Genomic DNA, 19184 nt, shown 5'->3' with positions numbered 1-19184 from the left:
TAAGACATCGTTGTCTCCTAGTAGTATGCGTACCAAATAGGTAGACCACGTATATTTAATTAAAGCTATATCGAATAACAAAGAGTTTGGATAAAGTACACAAATGGTCCATCGACTATAGGTATTACTTTAGTAAGTTCTTTAATTATTAAAGGTTATTAAATAGTTCTTTAACTATACAATGTTGCTTCGTTGAGTCTCTCGATATTAAAAGTTATAAAATGGTCACCAACTATTCAATATGTTTCAAATTCATCATTTTTCGTTAAAAATTAATAGTGTTATGAACTGAACTTTAACTTGGTGAATGTGATATGATAAAATTGATCATAGAATCTCAAAGACTATCATATCTCAGTCATCATGTTAACATCGCTTATACAACCGCCAATTTTTAACAGAAATAACAAATTTGGAACATGATAATAGTAGGGTGATCATTTTGTAACTTTTAATAGAGACATAACAAAGTAGCATTATAAATATCATTTTGTAACTTTATAGTTGAATGATTTAATAAAGTAGTACTTTGTAGTCGGGGGACCATTTATGTACTTTACCCAAAAGTTTTTTTTATTTTAAAGTATAGATTAAATAAGTGTTTGTTTAAATAATTATATTAGATAATTTATATTTATAAATTATGAATTAAATAGATTTTATTAAAAAACACATATCAAATTAAGAGTAATAATATTATTTATTTATTTTTTTTAAATAAAAATTCATTTAACCTCACGATTAAAATGAATGTTTCTTTTACTTTTTTTGGGTACAAATAGTGTTGGTAAATGAGTGATAAGTGTTGGATCTTTCTTCTTCAAGGCTTAATATATGGATTGAGTTTATACATAATTAATGATCTAATAAGATAAGATGTAAGATTCTTTAAATTCAATTAAATATTTAAAATTTTATATTATGAATGAAATATAATAATTTATAAAAAATATATATATTTTTATAATATTGTGATTTTTAATTAATTATTAGATATCAAACTTATATTTCTTATAATCTCTAATTTCATTTCAAATTTAATCAAATTTATGCTATAGTATAAAATATCTTTTATTATTTTAAAAAAACAAAAAGTCCATGAGGAAAAATTCTTAAGTGGAATTATAATTTCAATTTAATATTTAGATTTTTTTATAGAAAAATGTAGGGAGTAAGCCTTTCCCTTTTGAGTTAATTAAGGGGTTAAATATGAAAAGAATTCAAACATTTGAGCCATGCAAATACACAAATGTCAAAGATAAGTCTGACGCTGGAACAGTGTGGAGAGGGTGGGTTAGTCTTTTCCAAAATTTTAAAATATATATTTTTAAACTTTATATATATATATATATATATAATATTTTCACACTCTTAATAATCTAAAAGTTTAAATTTATTCCTAATATAAAATCATGCATTATCTGTTTAAAGATAATTCTCACTCTTTGATAATAAATACTCACACCATTAATGTTTATTATGTTTAAACTCGATACTTCAAAGATAATAATAATTATTCTACCACTGAATTCGTTATGCTCATGATAGTGAAACCTATTAAAACGTTTAACAAAAATTAAAAAAAAAAGTAAGCAAGTGTGAACGCCGCCATTGATACTCTACTGTTTATTTTCCACGTAATCTGTGGACTGTGGAGGCAGTTGTGTGAAGAATAGTCTTCTAATTTGTTCTATAGTGGGTGATTCATTTTCTATCGAGAAAACTTCTTATTTTACTTTACAAATTAAAATTAATATTCAATTAATATATAAAATTTTATGCTATTCGGCCAATTAGTTTTTCAGTGAAATCAACTGAATATATATATTTTTAATTTGGGATAAAGTATTCCAAAGAACACCTAAATTATGCTTCAATAATCCATTAATAATTTTTAAAAATTATAAAATAAGTACTAAATTCAGAAACTATTATAAAATAATCACTATACTGTTATAAAATGATCATTAACTTTTATAAAAAAAATATTACAAAATAATTGTTAAAAATTTATAAAATTATAATTAAATTCATCACATTTATTATAATCATAAAAACACAACAATCATTTCATAAATTGTCATAATGCTTCATAACCTAATTAAAAATAAACACAAATGCATGAAAATTTATACAACATACTATTACAATATATGATACACTAAAATGAGCAAAATTGTATGGACATATTAAGCACAAATTCGGGTCTAGATCAATACCAAATTCCTTTGAAGAAATCAGAAAGACAAAAAATGGGGATTTTGCAAAGTTTTTACAGAGTTTGTGTCTTTTCGATATGGCATGACTAATTTGGTGCTGCCCAGAATATGAGTACAAGAAATCAAATGGCTTATATGCAAATGAAAGAAAACCTACCTTGGTATCAGGAGCAAACTGCAACCGAACTTTCCAGTCAGACAAGCCTCGTTTCATCACCTCCAGGCTCACCGCTAGAAGCAGTGGGTTTTGTGAAAACAGATTGCTTAAACTTCTCAAGTTTTGCTAAAACCTAGGTTACAAACAACAGTGGTAGAGTTAGTTCCAACATGTGTAGAGAATGTGATTTCAAATTTTAAAAGGAAGAAACAAAATTCAGCCTAGATCTATCATCATTCTTTACCTCTAATATCAATAAAAGGGTTTCATAAGCATAGAAGGTGCATAATGACTTGTTCTATGCTAAAAATCAAGTTGAATGGGAGATTCAGATATGTGAGAGTTTGCATCGCAAAGACAGAAGAAGAAACTAAGGAATAAGGGGGGAAAAACAACAATTGAACCAGAAATTCATAACATACTTCATCTTCACGTCCTGAATTCTACGCTTCTTCTGTTTTTGCAATAATCTTCCTCGTTCGCTTTGCTAAACAACTGTAAATCTCCATCAGCTTTAGCCATGCGCTCAGCTCTGGTTCTGATCCCACACCCTTTTTCTTCAAGGACAGCTTTTCAACCCTGGTGGTCATCATCACTACTTTCATCATTGGGCCTGGTGTAGATTTACAACACAAAAAGTCGTATATAAGCAAAAAGGAAAGGCAACAGTAGATGTGTGAATAATCAGGGGGACGGGTCAGAAAGAGGTGGGATAAGTTTGGAAAGAAACAAAAACAAAACTAGGATAGAATATTGGTCAAGTCATTGCCATGGTAAAATCAAAACAAAGAGAAAAAAAGAAAACCACTCAAACAACAAAGGAAGCATAGCTATTCAGTGACGAACTTGGGTAATTTGAAACTTTCCGACACACATAATGTCAAATATATGGTAGTTACTACACATGTAGATTCTACAAGAAACCTTTTGAAAGATTGATCAAGGTTCTATTGGTTTTGCTTTTGCTCTCAATGGAAAATGAAAAGAAACAAACAAAAACTTCTGATGTGTTACCTTCGGGAAGAGATTTTATGTCATTTGCTTTAGAGCTCCCTGCACATAGGTTCCAAAAGTCGAGACCAATTGTAAGGTAATCACTAACTAATAAATAAACCAGAGAGAATGATATGTACTAGAAAAAAATAGTTTTATGAGAATAAGAACTGTAATTACAGAACTGGAATAGTTTTATAACAGTCTACCTTACTGTCAAGATTCCAACGACCACAGTAACTGGAAATGTAGTGCAAGGAATGTGTAGGAATTATAGAGATGATTTGTTACCATTCCTATAGAGTCATGATGTTACCATTCCTATAGAAATATGATTTGTTATCAGTCCTAAAGGATATGGTTTTGTAAATAGATTTCTACAATCCCTTATTTTAAGGATCATATCCTAGGATTATTATTTCCTTTCTTAGAGTTTCCTACTTAGAGAGATATTTTGATATAAATATGTAATTGTCATATTGAATAGAATAAGAAATATAGAGAATTACTCTGATTTTACATGGTATCAGCTTAGGTTACGGTTTCTTTCCAACCTAGATGATGTCCACAACTTCTTCTCCTACCGGAGATCACTTCAAATCCAGAAAATTTTTCTGGTTCTGCTGCTCAAGCAGAGGTAATGGTCATGAAAGTACCAGAAGGTAAACCTATGCTACAGTTTTTTTCTCCTCCCAGTCGTCCCCTAATTGATCCTCGATTCTGGTGCTAGGATATATGACTGGTAATAAAGATTTGTTTTGCAATTTTTTCCAAACTTGGTAAAGCTGTCAAAACGGCTGATGGTCTTTGTGCAAAATAGAAGGACATGGCACTGTATTCTCAATGACCAGATTGTACTTAAAAATGTCCTCTTCGTACCAAATCTGGCTTGCAATCTCGTTTCCGTTAGTAAACTTTCCACCGACTTGCACTGCACTACAATTTTTAATGATATTGATTGTACTTTGCAGGCACTGAACTCGAAGAAGATGATTGGTAATGCCAGGTTGCATAATGGTCTCATTCTTCCTGCTACTAAAACCGAAATCTCGAAATCTTTCACGCTTTAGAAAAGTTGATAATGTTATGTTATGGCACTATCGTTTAGGTCATCCTAGTTTTCATTATCTTGCAAAAGTTTTTCCTGCTCTATTCATTCATAAAATGCCAAATTCTTTTCTTGCAAAGTTTGCTCTCTTGCCAAACATACTAAATCAACTTATTCTCCTCTACATATAAGCCTTCTCACCCTTTTGCTTTGATCCACAATGATATTTAGGGTCTTTCTCGGGTGAAGAATGCTGATAATTGTAAGTGTTTATCACTTTCATTGATGATCACAGTAGGATAACTTAGACTTATTTGCTAAAGATAAATCTGAAACTGCAGGTTTTTACCCAATTTTATAACATGGTTTCACTCAATTTGGGTCTAAAATTCAGCTTTAAATATGATAATAGCAGTGAATTTTTTGCTAAGTCTTTGGGTGCGTTTTTCAGAGAAAAGGGCATAGTTCAGATTAGTTCTTGCGTTGACACCCCACAACAAAACGGTATTACCGAAAGAAAAAATAGACACCTCCTTGAAGTTACTCGTTCTTCTATTTACCACTAAGTTCCAAAATATTTGTGGGGGGAAGCCTTATTAACTGCCACAATTTAATCAATCGAATGCCTAGTAAGGTTTACAATTTCAAACACCTCAATCTATATTTTTGCAATACTTTCCCCATTTTAAACCTATCTCATCCATTCTTCCACTTAAAATATTTGGTTGTACTGTTTTATCCAAAACATTACTCTAATAAGTCCAAGTTAGATCCTAAATCATTAAGTGTGTACTGGTGGGTATTCTTCACTTAAGAAGGGGTATAAATGCTATCATCCTCCTTCAAAACAATTTTTTACCACTATGGATATAACATTTTATGAGCATGATCCTATTTCACTCAGGCTGAAATTCAGGGGGAGACATGGAAGGATTTTCAGCCACATCAGGTATCTTTCCTACTCTTCATTCTCAACCTTCAGAATTGCCACCAATTTTGTCCTTACCTACAGATTTTTCACTGTAACTACTCCCATTGATCCACCGGTAGTACCTATCACTACTTCACCATACCCACTTTAAATACCCTTCCTGAAAATACCTACTCCCATTCAAAATATTCCACAAACAACACCAATCAAACAGCTCCGTTTCTATACAAGGAAGAAAAAATATTCCTGAGGTTGTTTTGCAATCTGATGCTTGCCGAGAATTGGATTTGAGTCCAGCTGCCGAAATAGAAGAAGAAATCAGTAAGTCTACTTCCCCTACTCTAGATGACTTCCCTATTGCTATTAGGAAAGGGGTTAGATAGTGCACCAAGCATCCTATTGAAAAATTTGCTTGTTATAATTCATTGATGCCGTATTTTCAAGCATTTACAGCAAACTTGGATAAAGAACAGGTTCCCACAAGCATAGCTGAAGCTCTAAAGGATTCAAAATGGAGAAGGGCTGTTGAAGAGGAAATTTGTGCACTGGAGAAAAACGTTACTTGGACTGTTACAGACCTTCCTCAAGGAAAAAAGGTTGTTGGCTGTAAATGGATCTTTACTGTAAAGTATAACTCAAATGGTAGCATCCAACGATACAAAGCGAGACTAGTGGCAAGAGGCTTTACACAACATATGGGATAGATTTCACAGAAACTTTTGCACCTGTGGCGAAGCTGAATACTGTTCGAGTACTCCTAAGTTTGGCTGTAAATTACGATTGGAAATTACACAACTTGATGTAAAAACGTTTTTCTTAATGGCAAGCTAGAAGAAGAAGTCTATATGAAGTTGCCACCTGGCTTAAAGTCTGTTGAAGGAAGTAACAAGGTGTGCAAGCTCAACAAGTCTCTATACGTGTTAAAACAATCACCCAGAGCTTGGTTCGAGAGGTTCACTAAAGTCATCCTAAAAAACGGCTACAAGCAATCCCTCGCCGATCACTCTTTTCATCAAGGTAACTTCTACAAATAAGAAAGCTACCCTTATTGTGTACGTGGACGACATAATTCTTACCGGAGATGATGAAGAAGAAATTTACATTTGAAGAAGTTGTTAAATAAGGAATTCGAAACCAAGAACTTGGGAAAGCTAAGGTATTTCCTAAGAATGGAGGTGGCAAGGTCAAAAGGACTTGTGATCAACCAAAGAAAATATGTACTTGATTTACTCAAAGAAACTGGTTTTCTTGGTTGTAAGCCGATTGATACACAATGGAGGCAAGCTTGAAATTTAACAAAGAAGATGGGTCCTTGGTAGACAAAGAGAAATTTCAAAGATTAGTTGGGAAACTATTTATTTATCCTTGACAAGGCCAGATATTGCATTTCTTGTAAATGTTATAAGTCAACACATGACTAATTTAACAAAGCATTTCTTGAAGAGTATATGGCAGCAGCAAATAGAATTCTCAAGTATTTGAAGAAAACTCCAGGACACGGTTTAATGTTTAAGAAGACACAAGACAGAACTGTTAAGATCTTTAGATTCTAGTTGGGCCGGAGACCTTACTGAAAGGATTCCACTAGTGGCTACTGCACCTTTGTTTGGGGAAACCTTACAACTTGGAGAGGTAAGAAACAATCTGTCGTTTCTAGAAGTAGTGCTGAAGCTGAATTTAGAGCACTAGCATTGGGAATATGCGAAGGAATTTGGCTACTTAAACTACTGAAAGAACTTGTCACTAATCAAGAGGATCACTTTGAAGTTTTGTGTGATAATCAATCTGCTATTCAAATTGCCAAGAACCCAGTTCAACATGATCGGACAAAGCATGTTGAGATGATAGGCATTTTATTGCTGATCAAGTTTACAAAAAGACAGACACACTTTCATACATTCCTTCAGAAGAACAAGTTGCAGACATTCTTACTAAGGCTTTGCCAAAGCCTGTTTTCAATAAATTCCTATTCAAGCTGGGATTATACAATGTATTCTCCAGCTTGAGGGGGAGTGTAGGAATTATAGAGATGATTTGTTACCATTCCTATAGAGTTATGATTTGTTACCATTCCTATAGAGATAATTTGTTATCATTCCTATAGAGATATGATTTTGTAAATAGATTTCTACAATCCTTATTTTAAGAGATCATATCCTAGGATTATTATTTTCCTTTCTTAGAGTTTCCTACTTTAGAGAGATATTTTGTATATAAATATGTAATCTGTCATATTGAAAAAAATAAGAAATTACAGAGAATTACTCTGATTTCTACATAATGGTCATAGTTACCCATATTTATGTTTTCAATTTAGGAGAGATTTTAAGACTGAGCCAAAGCCTTCTTTTATGAGAATAAGAACTGTAATTAATAGTGTTCGGGACTTCAAACTTCAGTTTAAATCGAAGACAAAAGATCTCCATAATAAAGAGTTACCATTTTGCATCTTTTGTTTAGAGAGATCTCCAATCTCCTTCTGTCTGTTTAGTATTTGACGACGCATTCGAGCATCAAAACTGGCCTCATCGTCGTCACTATGATCAAGGGAATCAGACAATTCAGCTTCTGCATCTTTTTATATCCTTCTCTTCTTGATCTTAGAGCTCCCTCACAGACAATTGCAACTCCTTAGCAGCTTTGGCAGCAGCTAAATCCTGCATCAAATAGTTGCATTAAGAATATAGACGCGAGATTCATTGATTGCTCATTATACGGAAAAAAACAGTCTGCAACTCAACATAATACATCACTATGTTTACCATTAAGTGATTGGGACACACAATTTTGAAGTTCTTCAACGGATAACCATATTTAACATCACACGAGGAATTGGTAGTAAAGAGAATGATTGGAAGAAAAAAAATTGTGCTTCAATTTACTTAGCTTTATTGTCGTGGTTTCACAATCTATTTAAGCAATAGAGAAAGGTGAGGGAAATACACATCAAGATAGATATGGATCTTGCCTGTTCTTTATCAGGAACTTCTTGCTTTAGGAGACGGGGATCATCCAAATACATCATGACTACTCTTGATCTTTAACTTCACCGCTGCCAATTCTTTCTTCTTCTTCTGCTTCTTCCCCAAATGACAGCAAGTTCAGCTTTCTGCATTCTCCAAGTAAAACATACCACTTAAGCAATAAGAATGCATTCAACATGCTCAAAAGAGAGTGCTCAGTTATGGAAGAAGAAGGCTTACTTAACAGTTTTCTTCTTGAATCTTTGTTCTCAGCTTCAGCTGTAGGCAGGGTCAAAGGTTTAGAAGTTACTCTCGGAACAATATCTTCAAACGGATTCCAGAGCACCTAAAAGCAGCAGCTCAAAGTATAAAAAACCTGCCTGACATAATCCTCGTCAAATATAATAAAAACTAAGGACAATAAGCTGTTTACATCACATCACAGCAATCTTGTTAATTATTTACTAAAACGAAAGCATAACAAGGAAAATTTACCTCGACAGATTGATTTTAGGAGGAGGATCCAAAGGCCGATCATTCTGATCAGTGTCGACCTCGCCTATCCTCAGAAGATTAATATAGAGTCTCCGGTAACCTACCAAAACGAACAAAGTTCTAGTAGCACTCAAGAATGGACTACAACAAAAAACAAATTATATTAGAATGTAATCACATGCTACCTTTCCAAAATAGTGTTCTTTTTATCAATCCATTCACATTTATCCAACGATATAAGAACTGACTTCCATTGGAATGCGGCGTACCAGCATTGGCGCAAGCAATGATACCTCTATGATTAAACCTCAAACGCGAATGAACTCGTCCGAAAACGTACTCCCGTAAATACTTTCTCCACCTAAAAACAAAAAAGCTCAAATTCATAACTAAAGTTTCAACTAACCCTAACCTAATTAATTTAAAACGGCTAGAGCAAACAAAATTTGCTGAAAACAAGGTGGATTACCAGTGCCAGAACCGGTGGGGTCACCTCCTTGAACGAGGAAGCCTTTGATAATCCGATGAAAGATCGTGTTGTCGAAATAGCCTTCGAGGCAAAGCTGAACGAAGTTCCGAACGGCTTTCGGCGCTTCTTTCGGCCAAAGCTCGATATCAATGGGGCCGTATGTCGTGTTGATATCACTTTGCCCTTCGTCGAAGGTTCTAAACGTACACCGTCGACATCTTCTATTAAGAAGGTTATCAAATCGGAGTCGAATTTTATTATCGAATGGTTTTTTTTTTCTCTCTTTACTGGGTTTTGTTTTCAGAATATGAGTGGGATCGAGAACTGGTTTAAGCGACGTCGGTTTGGTCAATAAAGTTAATTCGGAAGTTTAACTTTGGGTAAAGTATACAAATAGTCTCTCAACTATATGATAGTATTTTTTCAAGCCCCTCAACTATTAAAAGTTATATAATGATTTTTAAACTATAGAGTGTTGTTTTGTTGAGTCCCTCAACTATTAAAAGTTACAAAATAGTCATATGAATATTCATATGTTCTAAACTTATTATTTTTTGTTACAAAATTGACGACAATCTGAGCTGTAATTTAATCCGTTAATTGTGATATGATAAAATAAGATCTCAAAATCTCAAACAACAGTCATCATGTTAACGTCTAACTTAGGCGATTGCTAATTTTTTAATGAAAAATGATAAATTTGAAACATAATGAATAGTTAGTGACCATTTTGTAACATTTAATAGTTGAATGACTCAACAAAGCAACACTTATAGTAGGAAGATTAACTTATAACTTTTAATAGTCAAAGGACTTAATAAAATAGTATCCTATAATCAAAGGATTATTTGTGTACTTTACCCTCTAACTTAAGTCTATATGCCAATGTTTTCAAAACCGGACCGGACATTGAACCGGTGAAGGTACTAGTTCATTGGTTCAACCGGGTTTAACCGCGGTTGAACCGAATTTTATATAAAATAATTTTTTTTTTTAATTTTACATAATATTCAAAACATTAATATAAATGTAACACTTTTTTTAAGTTTACAATATTAAAAGGTATAAAAATATCACAAGTCATAACATGTATAAATGAAAAACATAAAATCAAGTGAAACAAAATTATTCAAATCAACTACAACATAATATTAAGGTAAAACATATTAAATAATAAATATAATTATATAATTATAATAAAAAAAATTAGAGCTTAAAAAAATTATAACAAATGATGTCATTTGGTTTAATTGTTTAAAAAAAACAATCCCACATGGCTAAGAAACATAGAAGAGCATCACAACTTACTTCTATAAATAATAGAGGTAATTTGACATTTAAAATCATGGAGTCTTTTAGTGAGCACAAAGCGAACTATTCTTTCGCTTCAATTGAGCTCAATTTTAGGCTTCAATTGAGCTCAAATTTTAGGCTTCAATCGAACTTCTAAAATTTTTTGAGTTCGAGCATTTTCGATTTCAAGTTTTAATATTATATTTCGAGTGATAATTTTTTAGCTCGTGAGTTTTTGAGTCGAGTTGAGCTTACTTTTAAAGTTTTCGAGTTCGAGTCGAGCTCATAATACTCGAACTTGACTCGGCTCGTTGAACAAATGACGTTTGGTTTAATTTTTTTTAAAGAAAAAAAGTGAACCGGCGGTTCAAACCGGTTTTGCCGGTTTTCAGTCGGTTCACCTCGGTTTTCTCGGTTTTCAGCCGGTTCTTCTGATTCTTTACCGGTTCTGTGTTAATCCGGTTTTGGGAGTTAACCGAACCGGACAGGCCACCGATTTACGGTTCAACCGGTCGAACTGACCAATCCGGTCCGATTTTAATAACATTGCTATATGCTACGAAACTTGAATAAACTAATTTGGGTAAATTTGAACAATGATACTCAATTATTGATAAATTCACATTTTGATATTTAATTATAAATGTCGAAGTTTTCCACTTAATTAATTTGTTGTACATTTAAGTTTAATATAATAATAAATTTGTCGATCGATTTCGATAATAAAAGGAAAATATTATTTTTAATAAAATTATGTTCAAACAGTTATATATATATTTATATTTTATTAAATAATTTTTATATATATAACATATATATATAATATTTATACATTTTATTAAATCATTTAGGCTTAGTTTGTTTTCACTGTGCAAGCTCTTCAAACCACTTATGTGTGCGCCGCGCAGACCACGCACAGACATTAAGCTTCGCAGACTGTTTGTTTTTTTAGAAGACAGAAAGCTCTTCAAACGTCTGCGCAAGCTCTTCTTGGTGCAGACATGGTTTTATGTCTTCAAACCTCTTCAAGAACAATTAAAAATAGTATTTATTAAAATAATTTTAAATAATTTAATAATGTTATTTATTTTAAAATAATTTATTTTAAAATAATTTATATAAATAATTTATTATAAAACAATTTATTTTAAAATTTTATTATAAAATAATTTATTATAAAATAATTTATTATAAAATAATTTATTTTAAATAAATTATTATAAAATATGGATTGATTTATTTTAAATAATATTAGTATGAATTGATTTATTTTAAAATATGGATTGATTTATTATTGTAGTTGTATGGATTGATTTATTTTAAATAATTTATTAGTATATATTGATTTATTTTAAAATATGGATTGATTTATTTAAATAATTTATTAGTATAGATTGATTTATTTTAAATAATTTTTGTATAGATTGATTTATTTTAAAATATGATTAATTTATTTAAAATATGGATTGATTTATTTTAAATAATTATTAGCATAGATCGAATTATTTTAAATATAGATTGATTTATTTTAAATAATTTATTAGTATGAATTGATTTATTTAAAATATGTATTGATTTATTTATAGTTGTATGAATTGATTTATTTTAAATAATTTATTAGTATAGATTGATTATTTAAAATATGGATTGATTTATTTTAATAATTTATTAGTATAGATTGATTTATTTTAAAAATATGGATTGATTTATTTTAAATAATTTATTAGTATGGATTGATTTATTTTAAATAATTTATTGTATGGATTAATTTATTTTAAAAACATTGATTATTTTAAAATATGGATTGATTTATTTTAAATAATTTATTAGTATAGATTGAATTATTTAAAATATAGATTGATTATTTTAAATAATTTATTAGTATGAATTGATTTATTTAAATATGTATTGATTATATTACAGTTGTATGAATGATTTTTTAAATATTAGTATAGATTGATTTATTTAAAATATGGATTGATTTTAAATAATTTATTAGTATGAATTGATTTATTTTAAATAATTTATTTGTATTAATTGATTTATTTTAAATATTGATTGATTTATTGTAGTTGTATGGATTGATTTATTTTAAATCATTAGTATGAATTGATTATTTTAAAATATGGATTGATTTATTTTAAATAATTTATATTGTAGTTGTATGGATTATTTAAATTTCAATATTGTAAAACTAAAATTATTTAAATCTCAGTATTGCAAAACTCTTTTAAGTTTAAAAAATCAGTTTATTTATATTTCAGTTCATTCTAGCAATCTACAGACGTTAAAAAATAAACAGTATTCTTCTTGCAAACTGCAAATTTTTGATTCACCTCTTCTGCTGCAGATATAATCCGTAGACACAGTATCTTTTACCTGCAAAAACAAACACCGCCTTTTATCTCTATGGGGGCGTTTGGATGGGGAATGTGGGATTCCCCGGGAATGGAATCCACATTCCCCCGTTTGGTTTGGCCGGTAATGTCATTCCCGGTAATGTTTTATTACCAATAGTGGATTTTTTGGGGTATATTATCGGGAATGTCATTACCTCCCTTCCCTTAGGTATTGTAACATTACCGGCGTTTTGGACTAAAATGCCCTTAAATTTTTATTTTTTTTCAAAATATCATTATTCTGTCATTGAATAATAAAAATTCTACGAAGGTTAAATTACAAATTTATCCTTAAATTATTTAGATTTACAAAAAAAAGTCTAATTAAAATTTTTTATGAAGTTCAGGGGTTAAAATAAAATTTTACCCTTTCATTAAACCTTTTTTTTATATTTTTAATTTTGTAAAAAAATTATATAATATTATGAATTTAATTTTTTGAAGAAAATATAAATATTTTACAACTTGTAATATTATACAAATATATAATAAGGACAATTTGGTCAAATATACATTCCAATAATCTTTTATTCCTTTAACCAAACACAGTAATCTTATATTCCTGCTAAACCAAGTCTTTTCTTGCAAACTACGAATGAATTTTTGATATATATCCGTAGACACCAAATCTTTTACCTGCAAAAACAAACACCGCCTTATATCTCTATATGTTTCTCTTACAAATTAGAGTTTTTGCACTCATGGACCTGGTCAAATTGTCCAAAACAAGCCATGGCGGAAATGGAGGATCTATTGTAGTTTCATGTGAATTACAAGGTGAACAAGCCTAAACTAGGCCTATATTTTCTTTCCCTTCCTCGATCATTCCCATTTAATTTCTGTTAACAATAGCATCGCAGGCGCTAGAGGGGCATTGCCCCGGGTGGTCGCAACGGCGGTGCTTGTGGTGGTGGTGGTTGCAGAAACTTGATTCGGTCATCAACCAGAAAAGATTCTGATAGCAAACACCACCGTTAAGCGCCCCGACCGGAGACAACGTCGTTTTTTTTATATATGGCTCCTCGCTTCTCATCGGACGACAATGTACCATTCAACACCACTGCGGTGGCCATCGACAAAGACAAGAACAGCTCACACGCCGTTCGTTGGGCTATCGATAATCTCGTCATCTCCAATCCGCTCATCGTATTGATCCACGTTAGGAATAGAAACCGTCGTACACTTTCTCTCGTTGTCTCATATATATCATCTTCATTGCTCCTTAAGTGTTCGAAGAAAAGTGTCAATGACAATGAAGCATTCAAAAAAAAAAATCGCCCCATGTTTGTTTCTGATTTTCTGTCATTTTCATGCAGAGGTGACTGCGAATCTGATAGCGACGTAAACCAGCTTTTTCGTCCTTTTCGAGGCTACTGCGCTCGCAGAGGGGTAAGCAAGCATTTCTCAAGAACAAATAACAATGGTTTAAGAATTAGTCTAATGCTATAGGAAGTCCCCTACTGTATGGTTTTTTACTAATTTAGCCCCTCTACATGTATATCTGCTATTTTTTGCACGGTTCTTCAAACTTTTAGCATAACAAAAAGCAGAAAAAGCAGAAAAGAAGGTTGGTTTAAGGATTGAAATACATATTTCGGAGATAATTTCACATAAAACGCATAGTACGAGGACACAGACCTTAAGAAACTTGTTCACCACATTTAAGCTAATTATCATCTAATTTCTCTGTGAAATTCAGATTCAATAAAGGATTTGTCCTTGAGGATGCTGATACCTCTAAAGCACTTTTGGATTACATTAGTAGAAACTGATTAACACCATGGTCCTTGGTGCAGCAACCAGGATGCAATATCAAGGTTAAAATATCTCACTCATTTTTAGAATTTCTGGGTTTTCTGTATATGTTCTAACTATCAAAGTTCAGTTCAGGGTGTTTCTTTTATCATGTTCTAACACTCAAAGCTCAGTTACTTTTCTTATAGGAAATTCAAATGTGACATCCCAACTGCCTTGATCAAAGCTGCACCAGAGTTTTGTTCCGTGTATGTGATTTCCAAAGGTAAGATATCTAACGTGCGAACAGCGCAACGACTCGTGTCGATACCGTTGCCCCACCAAAGGTACCTCTAGGAATGCCACACTGATTCCATTGGATCAAAGTGAAGAGATGGATACAGGTAGGGAGAAAAAGTTTACACTGTTGGTATTTTTTTTAGTAATGGCACAATTGACATTGTATTTTTCTTGTAACAGAGGATAATATGAAGGGAGTACCTGGAAGTGCAGGATCCGGAGACGTTCGTTCGATAATTCTTCAAGAGTACCTATACGAGACAGACCCAGAAGATCTCCAGGAAATATGTCATTGGACATCGATGCAGCCCGAGGATCTTCAGCATCTAGACAAGATTCTTTATATAATGACATTGAATTTCCGGGAAAACTTTCCCCCAGATCTGTTAATATATCTGACCAAGATCTAGAATTCGATGTGGGTTCAAGAAGCAATTCTGATCCATTTCAACAAAATTCGGCAAGCATCATCCTTCATATTTAGCCTCTGTAATGTGTTTGTACATGGACTACTGGCTTAATGACAGAACTGCTAACCATATATGATATGACCATGAATTGCAGCAAGACATAGAAGATGAAATGAGAAGGTTAAAGCTTGAACTTAAACAAACCATGGACATGTACAGCTCGGCTTGCAAAGAAGCTCTTATAGCCAAGAAAACGGTGATCGACTATCATATTCTCTACTTTTTGGTTTCTATTAATTAAATCAACAATATCTTCCAAGAAAATTATGAAATCCCAAGTCTTAAATATAACAAATCTTTGACTTTGTTCATGAGTCTGAAAGTTCAAATTTTCTATACATATCGGTGTATAAGATGGTTTGATGAAATAATGATAACCAAGTAAAAATTAGCGGATGATAAAGCCATTGTAGATAAAAGGTACATAATGGTTGTTCTTCTTGCAAGAATCTGAAAATGTAGCCTAAGGCTACAAATTTTTCTCTAATGTCTAAAGGATGTCAAGAACATCATTTTGAGAACATAATCAACTTTTTTTCTGAGTGCAGGCCAATGAGCTTCATCAATGGAAGATGGAGGAGGCTCGCAGGTTTGGGGAAGCCAGGCAAGCTGGAGAAGCAGCTCTTGCCATGGCAGAGAAGGAGAAGGCTAAATGCAGAGCTTCCCTAGAAAGCTGAGGCAGCACAGAACTAGCAGAGATGGAAGCATATAGAAAAAACAGCCGAGTATAAAGCTAAGCAAGAGTCGATGAGAAAATCGGGCTTTGCATGCGTTGGCAACTAACGATGTCCGGTACAGAAAGTATACCATAGAAGAAATTGAAGAAGCTACTGAAAATTTCGCAGCGGAAAACAAGATTGGAGAAGGAGGTTATGGACCTGTGTATAAAGGCAAACTTGATCACACTCCAGTTGCCATCAAAATTCTGAGACCAGATGCTGCTCAAGGGAAGAGACAGTTCCAGCAAGAGGTTGAGGTTCTTTGCACCATTAGACACCCTCACATGGTCCTCCTACTTGGTGCCTGCCCTGAGTATGGATGCTTGGTATACGAATACATGCACAATGGCAGCTTAGAGGATAGACTATTTAGAAAGGAAATACTCGTCCCTTTCATGGAGGAGACGATTTAAAATAGCGGCTGAAATTGCAACAGCACTTCTGTTCCTTCACCAATCAAAGCCAGAACCACTAGTGCACCGAGACCTTAAGCCTGCTAACATTCTCCTCGACCGCAATTTTGTGAGCAAAATTAGTGATGTTGGCCTAGCACGGCTAGTTCCCCCTTCTGTAGCTGACAGTGTAACACAATATCACATGACTTCAGCAGCAGGGACCTTCTGCTACATAGATCCTGAATATCAGCAAACAGGCATGCTAACGACTAAATCAGACATATATTCTCTAGGAATAGTGTTGCTCCAGATTATTACAGCCAAGCCTGCGATGGGTATTGCTCATCACGTTGGAAGGGCCATTGAGAAAGCAACTTTAGCTGATTTACTTGATCCGGCTGTGCCAAATTGGCCACTTGAAGAGGCTTTATCATTCGCTCGGTTGGCAATGCAATGTGTAGAGCTGAGAAAGAGGGACAGACCAGATCTTGCCACCGTTATAGTGCCAGAACTTAACCGATTAAGGGACATTGGTTACAGCAATAGTGGTTCTAACGGTTGTGGTTATTACCAAGGACAGGGCAGCAGTGATCATAGCCAAGGATTCTACACATGTGGCGGTAGCCAGGCACTCAGTAGTAGTGATGCTTTTTGCACTGCCATCTCAAGTTCGAGGTTGTCACCACCGAGTCAGGTTCGAGACTTATATATCGCTCATATTAATTAGACGTGTAGCCACATACTGAGAGGAACAGTAAGAGTTACTTGCTACACAATCTCCATATGGATACAAAAAGTACATATGATTCTTGAAAGCTGGTTTTCTAACATAGTGCTATATTTCTTATCGAATGACTAGGAATTGGCGACCAAGTCTGCAAACTCGGAATAAGATGGCGCTGCAGAACTAAGTACCGGATGAGATTGGACCAACGTTGCTTGTGAACAAGATGGAACGGAAATGATTCCAGATTATGCGAATACGATACCGGAACACGTACATGGCACTTGCGAGAAGAGCTGCTTTCAGAAATCAAGCCATAAAGCTGCTCAAATTTTTGGTCATGTAGAGGTGATCATAGCAAAGAAAGATCCAATGAAGGGGCTCGAAGGGCTTAACTAATCAAATTTAATTTTTAAAAAATCTCGAACTCTGTGTTGCCATGATACTTCAACAGACAATCGTGTCATAACGATATCGACATTTTGACACGTCAACAACATGATTGGTTGTTAAAGTTACACGTCAGCGCTGTTGGCGACCTTGCTAAGGTTGATCTTTGCACATATTTTTTAGCACCTTTTTAGTAAAATTAATGTGCTGAGATCTTGTAATCTGTCAATAGTGATAATCAGAGCTTGGATTCTTGACTTCATTATTTTGGCATAAATGATTAAATTAGTGAAATATTGAAATATTAAAGATTGCTTTTTTAAAATTAAAATAAAAGTATAAAATTTGAAAAAAAAATATAGCACGCCATCTACGATTAGTTCCAACGTCTCCAAAGTCAATAACCATTTTTATCTACCAACATAAATTATTATAACTAATTTTATCATCCATAGTGGTCTAATTATGGTTTTAGTCCCTATAGCAGGTTGAAATTCAAGATTTAAGCATTTCACTTCAGTTTTGGTAAAATTTAGTGCTATTTTTATAAGACTATTAACATATCCAAATTCATAAGATCATTAGTCTGTTGTTGTTGAAGTAATTAGTTTGAACTATTAATAATAAAAAAAGGAGAATAATTCAATTATATCAATTAGAATATGGAGATTAAACATTGAAATTTCATAATAGAGGGACTAAAACCATTATTAACTTTTCTTTCTTCCCTAAACTCAACTACAAAAACAAACGCCCTCCACCAGGACACCTTTTCCTTAAAGAATTCTCCTCTGAACCTCCCAAAGACTTCAATGGAAGATTACAGCAGATCAAGGTCATATGGCAATGGGAGGATGCAGTTGGAGACCTACCAGGAGGCACCACCAAGGCCAGGTTGCTATGAGCTAAGGTCCTATAGCGTTTCCTTTGCACAGTCCCGGATGGCTGCTAACACCAGGGACTTCATTGAAGAAAGCGAAGAGCAGTTCGGGTTCGTCTTCTTCGAAATCGTGGAGCTTCGGTGACCCTGAGTTTCAGAGGAAGAAAAGGGTTGCTAGCTATAAGATGTATAGTGTTGAAGGTAAGGTCAAAGGGTCCTTTAGGAGGAGCTTCAGGTGGCTTAAAGATAAGTACACACAAGTTGTTTATGGCTGGTGACGATTGTTGCAAGTTGTCGAATCCTTTTCTTTTATGTTTTGTAATGATGAATGACTTGTGATACTTAAGTCTTAATTGATATCGAATCTCGAGTTCAAATCAAGACGACTCCGTTCCTTAAATTCTTGTAAGAGTAAGAAGACTAAGAAGAAAGGGTAATTTTTTTTGTAGGTAAAAAGCATCATTTTCTCAACTCAAGAAAACCTTTTTCTTTAAAGAAAGGAATATATTTGTGAAACAATCAACTCACAGACTCAGAAATGAGAGGACAATAATGAAAAAGACTGTCTGGATATGAAAGCAATAACTGATTCTAAGTTGAAAAAA

At 33.1% G+C, this 19184-nt stretch overlaps 3 pseudogenes; 2 read left to right on the top strand and 1 right to left on the bottom strand.

Annotated features, from left to right (window-relative positions):
- Window positions 1-1539: 1539 nt before the first annotated feature.
- Window positions 1540-9612, bottom strand: LOC120181403 (annotated as a pseudogene).
- A 4287-nt stretch (window positions 9613-13899) lies between these two features.
- On the top strand, window positions 13900-17829 carry LOC120200933 (annotated as a pseudogene).
- A 662-nt stretch (window positions 17830-18491) lies between these two features.
- Window positions 18492-18890, top strand: LOC120200954 (annotated as a pseudogene).
- The last annotated feature ends 294 nt before the right edge of the window (window positions 18891-19184 follow it).

This window comes from Hibiscus syriacus, unplaced genomic scaffold (assembly GCF_006381635.1).
Source record: "Hibiscus syriacus cultivar Baekdansim isolate YM2019G1 unplaced genomic scaffold, ASM638163v2 tig00000340_pilon, whole genome shotgun sequence".
NCBI classification, from domain to species: domain Eukaryota; kingdom Viridiplantae; phylum Streptophyta; class Magnoliopsida; order Malvales; family Malvaceae; genus Hibiscus; species Hibiscus syriacus.
The sequence above is the reverse complement of the archived record's forward strand: the minus strand, read 5'-3'. Positions and strand labels throughout refer to the sequence as shown.